General features: G+C 42.2%; 1 protein-coding gene across 1 annotated transcript in view; it reads left to right on the top strand.

Moving 5' to 3' along the window:
- The window catches only part of LOC140726682 (serine protease 23-like), a 36,630-nt gene that overhangs the window by 546 nt on the left and 22,276 nt on the right, over window positions 1–13,808 (top strand). The gene's annotated exons all lie outside the window — the stretch shown is intronic.

Raw genomic sequence — 13,808 nt, 5'->3', positions numbered from 1 at the left:
CATGGATTTCAAGGAAATCATAATAAACTTCAGACTTCAAGCAAACAGAGCAGCACGCAGCCAGACTGCCGTGTTGCTTTCATTAGGTGGTTCTACCTGAAACATTAACTCTGTCTTCTCTTTCCACAGGTGCTGCCGGACCTGCTGAGCAGTTCTGGCATTTATGTTCCTTTTTCAGATTTTAGGTCTCTGCAGTTTTCTTTTGGTTTTATTTGTGCATTCATGTCAGTTACTCGGATTTAAATAGTTTTAAAATTTTGAAGTAATAGCTAAGATGTTGGCTTTCCACTGACGAAATCCAGTAGTAATGTATCCGGTGGTGAAGCAAAGGAAGGGTGAGAAGATGCCCTGAGGTGTTGTTCCATAATTGTTCATACATCTTTTATGGTCAAGCTGACCTTCAGCCTTTCCCCCTGAACAATTGACCGTAAGAGCTTAGGCGAACCGTAGTTAGACACCACGTTGTCCGGTTTATCAGGCCGCTGAACGCTGTCGTGAATCTCTTTCTGCATTGGGTGCGGCGCCATGAGACGGACGGTCAGACTCATGTTCATTTGAATACAGGTGGGGATGTCGCTGCATCTCCCGGTCCTTATCCCTCTGACAAGGGCTTGTCGTTATGCCAAACCTGACTAATAACAGTAATTGGTTCATTTTCTTTCCCCCCCCCCCCCCACCTCTGCACCCCCTACCCATTGAAGCCTGTTCGGCGCCCACTGAGAGGCTGGAGATCAGTGATCCACCCCGCACAAGGCTTTCAGCCGATCCCTCCCTAGGCGAGGGCGTGCCCGGAGCGTCGGTTTAGCGCAGGACCGCTAGGAATGACCAAGCTGTTTTCCGCATTTATTTTATTTCCAAGTGATTATCGAACGGTTAACTTGATAATCTGAATCTCTTTTTGGTATTGCTGAGCATTTTGTATTGCATTAAGGGGTTAAATGGTTAAAATCGCAGGCTATCAAAATGTGTAGGTTGAGTTGTTACTCAGACCTCTGGCTGGTCCTTTTTCAAATCCAGAGAGATCAACAGTGACTTGGAGTTTAGGTTTGTTGTAGTTACGCTTGCTTCCCAGAGTTGAATCATATCACCAACGGGATATTAGCACAGCCAAAAGTGTATTCAGTTTCATTAACTGTAAACTGTCATCAACAATTCCAGACTGATTGTTCTCATTAGATTAAAGAATTTCATGGAGATGTTCAGACTTGAGAATAGTTAAGCAGAAACTGTTTTCACTGACCACAGGATCAGTGACTAGATGGCACATGCCATATGTCAAATAGTTGGCAAAAAGATGCAGAAAATTCTTTTTAGTATGGTCTGAAATCGATTGGATGAGATGTGCCATTGAAAGTCACCAATGAGTCAGAAGGGAATTGGCTAAATGCTTTCAAAGTTAGGAGAAAGAAGACTGGAATTTCCCCTGAACAATTCCTTAGATTTTCAGAGATGCCCCCTTCTCTTTCAATGTTCTGACATTTATACCCCCAACCACCCTCCCATCCTCCAATCATCAATTGTGGTAAATTTTCCAGTCCCCCATGGAGATGAAGTCACAAGCTCACTTTACTTACTGGTAGTTATTTTGTGCCACATCTTCCATCCCAATGTAAAAGCCCATCAGTCAACATCTTACTCCAAAAATGAATTTAAGATCTTGACCCTATCCTTTCCATTTCTATTGATACCAAGCCCCTTTCCATTGCTAAGTTCTCTTTGTCCATTCCTATTTTGACCTTTGGTTTTCTCCCACAGTCTGCACTGAGGAGTGCATTGCCATTGCAGTAGGTTAGTCCTGCGACCTTGCACACTGTAGTGCAGTTGCTTAAAAATTTGTACATCCTTGTTTTCAAACCTGGATGCAGACCTCAGTTTGATGTGGGGTGGTGGGGGAAGGGATCATAGGAAGTGGGTGGTTGGGCAGGTTGTAGTTGTACAAATGATGTTTATTCATTGATCATAATTAATAATAATGGGACAAAAAAAAACCTTCGCAGTGCAGTGTGACAAATGTCTTGAAACTTCTACTATTGAAGAGAGCACTTGTCCACATGATCCTAACATAAATTTAATATCAAAACACCTGAGCATTGGTGATGATAGAGTGCAAGAATGCAATAGTGCTCTTATTCCAGGACTTTGAAGTCAGGGAATTGCCTCATCTACTGCTCTCATAAACACACTGAAAAAGAACAGAATTGCACTAATCTGAATAGTATATGATTGTTAACCTTCTAATTTAATCTTCAGATATGTTGCTTGTCTTTTTTTTGGCAGCCATGTGATCCATTTACCCTAAAAGATTTTAAAGGGCAAATTTGAAACAAGATAATTTCTTACTTCTCCAGGTAGATCTAGAGCTTTGAAAATGCTTTAATTATCATCTTAATGGTGTCACTTTGGAAACTGCGTTCAATTTTCTAGGCCATCTCAGACATATATGAAGCAGTGTGTGTTTCAATGTCAGAGATGATTCTTCCCCAACTGCTATTGCCCTGATGTTTTAGTGCAACACTTGGTTGACCGTCCATTCATTCCACCTTTGCTAGTTTATCCTGCAGAATCATTCATACATTTTACACATTATAGAACAACAAAGCAATCTCTCAGTGATTATATTTTGGAAATAAAAACTCGTGCTTTTAGTACGCATAGGAAACGCTGTAGGAATTCAGCAAGACAGGCAGCATCTTATGGAAAAGAGTAAACAGACGATGTTTTGGCCAAGACCCTTCATCGAAATTGATGAAGCATCTTGGCCTGAAACGGCAACTGCATAATGCCTGGCCTGCTGAGTTCCTCCAGCATTTTCTGTGTGTTACTGTGTGTTGATTTCCAACATCTGCAGATTTTCTTGTGTTTACGTTTGTTGTTCATTCTTGTAAATATGCCTGTATGAGGGTGATTATATTTGGATGGGATTGTGCACCCAAGGATGGTGCATTGGGATCTAATCAAGAGTAACTGTTCAGAACTACATAATTCAACTTCCCTTGTTTTTTGACATATAAATTATAGCTGGTAAATTAATTATGTAATATCAATTTTCTTTTATGCAAGTGGTCAATGCACCTTATCAAAGCAGTGCTCATTTTGGCAGAGACTGAAATTGATGATTGAGATGGGTGGCAAGTCACTGGCATAGGTCAAGTGCACACTTAAAGTTGCACTCTCAGTGGTGATTTTGGTTGTGTCCAATGACTGAAGACTGTAATAGTGTACAAAGATTTGGATAATTCTGCAAACATTAATAACCTTTCTGCTGTGCATTACTGAAACATCTGTAGCAAAAGCCAAGCTGTTGGTGATGTCAGGGTAGGATAGGTTTAACCCTGACCGGTGACTTGAGTGGAGGGGGAGGTAGTGCAGTGGTTTTTGTAGAATTTGCTGGAGGATCAGGGCCAAGCAATGGGGAACCTTTGTCCATAGGAGAATTGGAGTCCTATGAGGAGAGATGTGGTAAAGTGGGTTTGGCTACCAGAACAGTTATTGCCTTTTGGGTAATGCTGGTGGAGATGCAGGGGGTGGGGGTGTTGGGTAGTTGGAGCCACTCCTCAGTTGGGTTTGAGTTCTACAACTTGGAAGAGTGGGGAGGTGCAGAGGCAAATGGAGGGCTGAGGCTGGTGCCACCAGGGTAGCAGTGAAGGAGAAAGGAAAACAATGACTTCATCGAAGGAGTCCCAGTCTGGTGTGGTCCTGTTACAACCTCATTGTTTGGAAATGACCAACGGCAGCTGTCTAGAACACTGTAATCTCTGCAGTGGTTTGAAATCAATATTGAATACCTTGGCTTCAGATAACTTAGTTTCTGTATTTATCAAAACTGGCCAGTTTTAGTGTATCATCTATGTGTAGTATTGGCTCAGATTTCTTATCTTCATTAGCGCAGTCTGGCCTGCTAGGAAATTACACATTTATAGATTCATAGATTATACATTGATACACATACATCTCATTGACTTTGTGTGTCACTGTCTCTGCCATCATTAACTTACCAATTGTATGACTGTACTTACAGCTTATCCTGGTGGCAATTTTGACCTCATCCTATCAGAGATGTTCACTTTCTATTATTCATTCCTCATCCCTCTTGCAGCTGCAGCTTAAAGCTAACTTTTCTCTCTCCGTGTCAATGGCCTGAAATGTTAACTCCATTTCTCTCTCCACAGACGCTGCCTGACCTGGTGAGTCTTTCTCGCATTTTATGGTTGTATTTCAGATTTTGTCAAATGGCTTGGTATTTCAAAACGTCATCCTCAGGTGACATTGTGCATGTTCAGCAACAGCAGAAATGCACAACGCCACAAGATGTAACCTCACACCTACCATATCCCTGATCCTATTGTTACAGTTAAGCCTGGTTCAATGAGGAATGCAGAAGAGCATGTCAGAGGTAGAGCCAAGTATATCTAAGGTGTCATCCTGATTAACTTCTAGCGCAGGACTATGTACAAGCTAGGCAGCTTGCAATAAACAGAGCTCAACTACTTTGCAACAAATGGATTAGATAGAGCTAAGTTCCGCAATGTTACCACCAGGGAGAGTGGGCAAATGAATAGCAGATGGAATTCAACTCAGACGAGAGTGAAGTGATGCATTTTGGGAAGATCAGTCAGGGTAAGGTGAATGACAGGATGCCAGGAAGTGTTGTAGAACGGAGAGACAGCAGATTATAAGTCCGTTGTTCTCTGCAAATGGCAACACAAGTGGATAAAGTGGTATGAAAGCCTTATGGTAAGCATGGCTTCATTGCGTGGAGCATTGAGTATGAGACATTTCTGATACTGCTCTTGGAGTTCTGGTTGCCAGAATATAGGAAGGATGTGATTAAGCTAGAAAGGATGCAGAGGAGGTTCATAAGGATTTTAAAGGATCTGGAATGTTTGAGCAATATGGAGAAACTGCATAGGTTGGGACTATCTCCCTGGAGTCAAAAGGTGGGGGGCAGTGAGAATACACTTTTAAAGGCTTAAAATCATGAGAGGTATATATAAGGTGGATGGTTGCAGTCTCTCTCCCAGTGTAGACAATTCTAAAACTATAGGCCAGTGTTTCCCAACCTTTTTAGCCCAACGCCCCCCTAAAGCACCTTCGTACTTGCCAATGCCCCTCTTAGACACAGTATGCTTACCGGCACCCCCATAGCGTAAAACCATGTCTACCATATGCTAACATGTGAAAAATGATTCTGCATTAAGTTTTTATTTATCATTAAACCTAGTTTACACTGTACCTGTGCGCTGTACAGCAGCTTCAATATCGATGTGATCCTTGGGCTTGATGGTTTTTAGCAAGAGTTGAAGTATCTGGTTCAAGTTGTGACAGCAAAAGCCTTAAGTCCCCATGCGTAACAATGTCCAAGTGATTTCTATGTTTTGTGAGTATGTGGCTCTCTGCACTGAAGCCTCTTTCAACAAGGTAGGAGGATGGAAATACAATGAAGAGCAGTTTGGCTCATCTCCAAAGACTAGGAAACTTCATATGACATGCCTCAAAAGCTGATATTTTTGAAAAGCATTTTTGCTTCTTCATTGTTCTGAACTTTGATAATTTCTTCTTGCAAGCTCTCATCCTGTTCTTCCACCTTGTAAAGAAATGGGTTAATTCCCCAGTCCGGTGTTTCCAAATTGTTCAAATCCTTGAATCAATTCTGAAAATCTTTCTTCAGTGACTGCAGGTGCAAGCAGACTCTCGCAAATCACTGTCTGTGAAATGCCATACTTTCCATGCAGGGAAACTGTGAAAACATTCTTCTCCTAATGTTCTGCTTATATATTTCCAATTTTGTGATCAAAGTGGCCACTGCACTTTTTGCCTGGATTAAATTGAAATTCTCACCCTGCAGCTTCATATTTAGAATGTGCATTTTGTCATGCAGATCAGCTAGATATGCCACATCTTCATATAAAAGTTCAATCTTATTTCCCAAGCTCTTGTCGACATTGAGCAAAAATTTAACACAGTGTCAAAAAGATCAAAGAAATGTTTTAAGGAGCAGCCTTTTGACAGCCAACCTACTTCTGTGTGAAAAAGCAAGAGTTCAAACTCTTCATTGTTATCTTGGAGTAACTGGCAAAATATTGCTATTTAATGAATGACCTTAAATTTTGTTGATAGCAGATATTACAAGAGACATGCTTGAAAAAAGTCGCTGGCTGAGGCTTTTGGCTGCGAGATATTGATGATGAATTACACAATAGATTGCAAACAGACTTGGAATTTCTTTTCTCATGAATGCCTCTAAACCAGCATAGAAACCTGTCATATTTGATGCTCCATCTGTTGCACAAGAAATCATGTTCCTAATCAAATACTTTTATCCTCAATATACATTTTGAGCTGGAGAGTGATTTGTCGTTGATATTTGTTTTAAATTTTTTACAAAAGAGATTCTCTTTGTAAACTTAGCAACACACACAAACTGCTGGAGGAACGCAGCAGACCAGGCAGCATCTATGGAAAAAAGCACAGCTGACGTTTCGTTGCTTGGATTTCTAGCATCTGCACATTTTCTCTTGTCTGTGATTGGACCTCTTCATAAACTTTTCCATTTTTGATGAACCATACAAATGCCATTAGCTATGTCTCATTGTCTCACACAGTTAACTCATCCAGTTGTATCCCAAATCTGTTTTTTGTAGCTCTGTGAATAGTTGATCCTCAGTATCTTCACTCATTTCGTCAATATGACGGGTTCCAGAGATATCACTCAGAGGAATTGCTTTTAAAATACTGGTATCCATTTTGAAAACAGTGATGAACATGTCTGATACAGCAGGCATTATTAATCTTTCACCAATTGTATGAGATTTTCCACACTTTACTGTAATTTTGGAAATGTTTAAAGAAGCAATGAGACCTCTATCAAGGTAATTTTTTGCTTTTTTGGCAAATGGCTTGAGTGTGTAACCACTTTCAAATGCTCCTTTCAACTTCTGGAACTGAGTAATATAAGTAGCCTTTTCAAGGTGTCTTACAGAAGTGTTTCTGCAATTTTGATGGTTTCATGGCTTCGTTAGACAGTACAGTATTACAAATACAATACATGGGGCATCGCTGATCTGACGGAAATGGAATAAAACCGTACTCTAGGTATGTAACATTGTATTGACGCACTTTCTGTAATTTCTGTTTCTTTAGAATTCAAGGCTTCCCTGCCTTCATTCTCCTAGAGATCGCACTGTATGTATCCATCATTAACGGGACTAAATTGAAATAAAAAATTAACACAAACTGTGGATGCCTATCAGATGTTGGCGATGGCAGTGAGTTAACATGGACGAAACGATGGTAGCGGCACGCAAGGGCGAGGGAAAGTTGACGATCACAACAGTCAAAATTACATTGACCAGGTTTCAGACTGGAATCTGAATATCAGTCAGGATAGAGCTGGTGTTCAGCAATCTACCTTTATACAGGTTTCCCCCACTATCCAAAAGTAGAGCGTTCCTGTGAAACCTTTTGTAAGCCGAAATGGTGTAAAGCAAAGAAGCAATTACCATTAATTTATATGAGAAAATTTTTTGAGTGTTCCCAGACCCAAAAAATAACCTACCAAATCATACCAAATAGCACATAAAGCCTAAAATAACACTAACATATAGCAAAAGCAGGAATGATATGATAAATCTACTTGACAGATAGACCTCAGTATGTGCGGTTGGGAGACTGTAGGTCTGACACGGTGGTCAGCAGCACAGGGGCGCCGCAGGGAACCGTGCTCTCTCCGGTCCTGTTCACCCTGTACACATCAGACTTCCAATATAACTCAGAGTCCTGCCATGTGCAGAAGTTCGCTGATGACACGGCCATAGTGGGGTGTGTCAGGAATGGACAGGAGGAGGAGTATAGGAAACTGATACAGGACTTTGTGATATGGTGCAACTCAAACTACCTGCGTCTCAATATCACCAAGACCAAGGAGATGGTAGTGGACTTTAGGAGATCTAGGCCCCATATGGAGCCAGTGATCATTAATGGAGAACGTGTGGAGCAGGTTAAGACCTACAAGTATCTGGGAGTACAGTTAGACGAGAAGCTTGACTGGACTGCCAACACAGATGCCTTGTGCAGGAAGGCACAGAGTCGAATGTACTTCCTAAGAAGGTTGGCGTCATTCAATGTCTGTAGTGAGATGCTGAAGATGTTCTATAGGTCAGTTGTGGAGAGCGCCCTCTTCTTTGTGGTGGCGTGTTGGGGAGGAAGCATTAAGAAGAGGGACGCCTCACGTCTTAATAAGCTGGTAAGGAAGGCGGGCTCTGTCGTGGGCAAAGTACTGGAGAGTTTAACATCGGTAGCTGAGCGAAGGGCGCTGAGTAGGCTACGGTCAATTATGGATAACTCTGAACATCCTCTACATAGCACCATCCAGAGACAGAGAAGCAGTTTCAGTGACAGGTTACTATCGATGCAATGCTCCTCAGACAGGATGAAGAGGTCAATACTCCCCAATGCCATTAGGCTTTACAATTCTACCGCCAGGACTTAAGAACTTTTTAAAAGCTATTAATGCTTTTTGAGATGGTGATTTAGATGCATATCATATTTTTTTACTGAGTTAAGTATTGTATGTAATTAGTTTTGCTACAACAAGTGTATGGGACATTGGAAAAAAAGTTGAATTTCCCCATGGGGATGAATAAAGTATCTATCTATCTATCTATCTATCTAAATACACAGCCTATATAAAGTAGAAATAATGTGTGTGCAGTGTAGTTTCACTTAACAGAATCGGGAAGATTTAGCCAAAAACCGATTTGTAGAAAAAATATCGGCACATACACGCATGCGCACACACCTGCCCGCACAAGGCTTCACAGTCATAGTAGTCTTTCTCGGGGTAAACACAAGTTCAAAGCAGGCGCCTTTTTTCGTAAAAGTGAAAATCCTCTTTGAATTTCTTTCGGTTAGCGAAAACAGGTACTAATGTAAGTCTTTCGTAAAAGCGAAGCGGCGTAAAGCAAACTTTCATAAAGCGGGGGAACCCCTGTACTATTCCAGTTAGCGCAATTGACCTCAAAGATGGTTCTTGACCACAATATGAAGCCGAGGTTACTTTGAGCGCCTCAAGAGGAATCTGCAGGGTCGGAAGGCTCACTGACTGGCTCTATTTCACTATTTGGTTCCAGCCAGCACTGTACCATTGCCCAACCTGTTTTCCGTAGATCTGTAGAGAAAGTTGAGAGGGTGTACTTAACTTACCAACTATTAAATTGCATGAACCTGCTCTGTGCTGTGAGTCCAGGGAACTGTTGGGCACCCTGGTTGCTAATTTATACATCCCCAATAATGTCTGTTTGGTTGGTAAGGTTGGATGAGATTGCTGAGTTTCGGATGTGTTGTGACAACGAGTGCTCACCACATGCAGAGCTGTGGTTCTTCCTGAGTTCTGGTGCCTCATCCTTTTTTTTTGAAGTGCCTGCTCTACTAACAGCTCGTAGGGTGCCATGCTTCAAATTAGGGTGCCAATTACCTTCTGCCCCCAAAAATCTTGAACGCCCCCCTGACAACTCTTCTATTTCCCTTAACGTCCCCATTGGGAATCACTGCGATAGGCCATAGGTTTAAGGTGTTGTGGGAAAGCTTAAATGAGACTTGGTGAGCAAGTTTCTCCACAAAGAGTTGGTAGATAAAGATCTGTCAGGGGAAGTGGTAGGTAAAATGTTTAAAAGACATTTGTATGTATTCATGCATAATTGAATACGGGCCAAAGGCAGGCAAATGGACTAGCTCAAAAAGGCACTTTAGTCGTCTTGGATGAGTTGGGCTAAGGACCTGTTTCTGAGCTGTAAAGCTTTTTATGACTCTGTCACTTTATGAATGATAAAAACTAAACAGCTGCCAAGAGGAGGAAGCCTCAGGAACACTCCCAAGTTCAACGATTGTGGCCGCAGCCATATGTAGCCCGATAATCCATCTTAGTTTCGTGCTGAATTGCCCACTTATCACAAAAGCCAGTTTTCAGCCAATTCACTACTCTCCACCTGATACCAAGAAATAGCCAGTAGGACTGGATACAGCAATGGCAGTGTGACCCAACATCCCAACCGTAACAGTGAAGAAACTTACAGCCAAACTGTACATGGCAGTAGTGGCCTTTATATAATGATCTCTGCTTCAGAAAGCAAAACAGAACTGATCTAATCCCGCATTTATATAGTGGACAAAGAACAGATTTTTGACTAGCAGCTAGTGTGTGCTAGATAAGGGGTTGTTTTTGTAATGCGCAAAAGGTAACTTAAATTTTACAGTAAGCAAAATTAATATTACAACATAAGAAATAATGTATTTCAATGTATTGGGACAGTGTTGCTAATTAATGGAGATGATGTTTTACAACAGATGTCACAGTACTTTTACAATGATATTGTTATTCCATTCTCCAAACCTGACAAGAACAAAGTTTTTGCCCTCATCAGGAGAGGAGGAGACTCTGCCTACTGCTAAGCATCTTCAGGGTGCTTGGTGACAATTTTTCACAGATTACAGGCCGAACCTTACTGTTTGCTGATGTATAACAGTGCGTATGGAGGATCTGTTCATTAGGCTAAGGTAAATGGGCAGGTTTGCCTTGGCATACTGAGAGTCCAGACATTTGGCTATGCCCAGCGCAATTTTCCCCCAATGATAATTGCAACATGGCAGAAGACTGATCAGAGTTTACAGCATTGAATTTCACAAATGCAGCAAGACTGGTGGCCTGTGTTTTAGTGGAATGATATTGTGATGGAGAAATAATTAGTGTCCTGATGATTTAACTTTGGAATCTGTATATTTAGTTGAAATTCCATGGGCAGTGCTTGTTTCATCCCACATTATGATTGCTGCTACACTTGAGGGTGTTGTGTGTAAATTGCTACAAGCTGTTTGAAGAACCATGATTCCAGCTCAAGTTTGCATCTTGTACCTTGGACCAGCAGGAATAAGGTAAAGAGTGAGGCACTGTATCGGTAAGGCAGTCGGCAGACCTGAGGGATGCCAGGGAAAGCCGTGCTGAGAGATTGGCGTAGGGTACACGATACCTACAGTGTAGATCCGATGCACAAGTATAGATCACCACTTAGAATAGTCCATGTAATCTCTCTAAAGGAAGACAACTTACAATTTGCATCAAATATCTAATATACAACTGATTAAGTTTGGAATGTCTCAATCCCCGGTTAATGCCTTTCCTGTGTTTCCAATGTTGCTACACACATGGACATGCATTCAGAGCTGTGTTTTGGAAGCTGTTGTGCTAATTTGTGTCTGTGCTGATTGAAGGAACTCCATGTCCAATTCTGCTTCACTTCGTTACAATGTGTAGGCCTCCGTTAGTCTCAATAGACCATGGATTTGCACCTTGGAAAGTTTCCGGGGCGCAAGGTTTTTTTATGGAAGACCGGCAGTTGCCCAAGCTGCAAATCTCCCCTCTCCACGCCACCAATGTTGTCCAAGGGAAGGGCATTACAATACTGGTGTTGGTAAAAAATATAATTGTTTGTGATCAGTTGGAAATTCCTGTATGCAGAGCAATGTCTTAGCATGAAATGAGGTTGAACCACAGAGGGATGAGGCCTCCTCTGGCCGGCATCTTGAGCAAAAGTGCATTCACTGGAGAATTAAATTGAGGATCTGAGGGCAAGACTGCTGTATCAGAGGCCGATGAGAAACATCTCAATGTTTTTGCTGCATCGGAACTTGGTTATCTACGGACACGCTGGATGCAGCAGTCAGAAGGATTTATGATTTACAGAATGGACCAAACTGCAGACTCGGGTAAGGCAAAGGGAGGAGGTGTGTGTTTTATGGTCAATACTCATTGGTGCTCCAACGCAGCGGTTCTGTCAAACTTATGTTCCCCCAACATGGGGCACGTAACAATCAAATGCAGACCATTCCATTTGCCTTGTGATCCTGACAGCAGAGGGAGGAGTCGTGGGTCTGACAGCAGCTTGTATACCACCCGTGGCCAACTATAGTCGAACACTGCATGATGTCATCTGCAGACAAGAAACAGCCCATCCTGATGCAGTTCAAACTAAAGTCAGAGGCTTCAACCAGTCTTGTTTGAAGAAAACCCTGCCCAATTATCACCAGCATATAACCTATAGTATCAGAGGTCCCAACTCACTAGACCATTGCTACCCTAAGATAAGTAATGCCTACCGTTCCTTGCCCAGACCACGTTTTAGTAAATCAGATCACTTGGATGCCCTCCTGAAGACAAAATACATTCTGGGAGCACGAAAGAAAACAAAACTCCAAAGGAGCTCGGCAACACATCAATTTGCAACTTTCGCTTCCTCGGATACTGCTTTTCACTTAACTGGGTGGTTTGGGCTCCCTTTGTAACACCGCATTTAGAAAGCTCCATCTGACAATTTCTTGCCACTGTTGGCATCTAAGACACACAGTTGAGAGCTCAGCAAGACCCCAGTGACACACACTCCACCGTGGTCCATGTTATCTTTGTATTCTTGTTGTGGTGATAGCCCTGTTGACACTTGTGGCTGGGAAGTGTCATGCCCGTGCTGTCCATAAAGTGGACTGATACGTCCAGATGAATGAGCATTGGTACTTTCAGAAGTGACCAGCAATGTGTTTGAATGTGCAAGGAAGGGCCAGTCTTCAGCTTGAGCAGTGCCAAGTGAACAGTGTGCAGAGTAATCCGTTGTCGTGTAGAATACAGGATCCTGCCTGTGAATACAAGCTTTGTCTGATTGGCCCTTTAACATTATTTAAGAGCTTTTAGCATTTGTAAAAGGCATTTTTTTCCCGAGTTCACTGAGTCATTTTGTAGACCATGTCATTTTAAAACAGTAATGAAGAATTTTGAGTCATACTTTTGTTGATGTCTTTTGGGCAGTATTGACACCAATAGCATGGCATTAATGTTCATGAAATTCTTGCCGGAAGTTGAACATGTGATGGGAATGGCTGACTGCAAGGCGCTAGACAAAATGCACAAAATTGCTTGACCCGATATTAATATACTTTTCAACTATAATGTTTTTCTTGCCATTTCATCGATACCTCCAAACAACTTATTTGGGTTAGTAAATTTGCTGATGACACAAAGGTTGAGGGAGTTGTGGATAGTGTGGAGGGTTGTCAGAGGTTATAATGGGACGTTGATAGGATGCAAAACTGGGCTGAGAAGTGGCAGATGAGTTCAACCCAGATAAGTGTGAGGTGGTTCATTTTGTAGGTCAAATATGATGGCAGAGTATAGCATTAATGTAAGACTTGGCAGTGTGGAGGATCAGAAGGATCTTGGGGTCCGAGTCCAAAGGACTCTCAAAGCTGCTACGCAGGTTGACTCTGTGTTTAAGAAGGCTTGCGGTGCATTGTCCTTCCTCAATCATGGGGTTGAGTTTAAAAGCTGAGAAGTAATGTTGCAGCTGTATAGGACCCTGGTCAGACCCCACTTGGAGTACTGTGCTCAGTTCTGGTCGCCTGACTACAGGAAGGATGTGGAAACCATAGAAAGAGTGCAGAGGAGATTGACAAGGATGTTGCCTGGATTGGGGAGCATGCCTTATGAGAATAGGTTGAACGAAACTGGCCTTTTCTCCCTGGAGTGCAGGAGGATGAGAGGTGACTTGATACAGGTGTACAAAATAATGAGAGACATTGATTGTGTGGATAGTCGGAGGCTTTTTCCCAGGGCTGAAATGACTAGCACAAGAGGGTATAATTTTAAGGTGCTTGGAAGTAGGTACAGAAGAGATGTCAGGGGTAAGTTTTTTACACAGAGAGTGGTGAGTGCGTGGAATGGGCTGCCGGCAGTGGTGGTGGAGGCAGAAACGATAGTGTCTTTTAAGCGA

The sequence above is a fragment of the Hemitrygon akajei genome, chromosome 4 (genome assembly GCF_048418815.1).
Source record: "Hemitrygon akajei chromosome 4, sHemAka1.3, whole genome shotgun sequence".
NCBI lineage: Eukaryota > Metazoa > Chordata > Chondrichthyes > Myliobatiformes > Dasyatidae > Hemitrygon > Hemitrygon akajei.
Note: the sequence above shows the minus strand (reverse complement) of the source record. Positions and strands in the feature narration are given on the sequence as shown.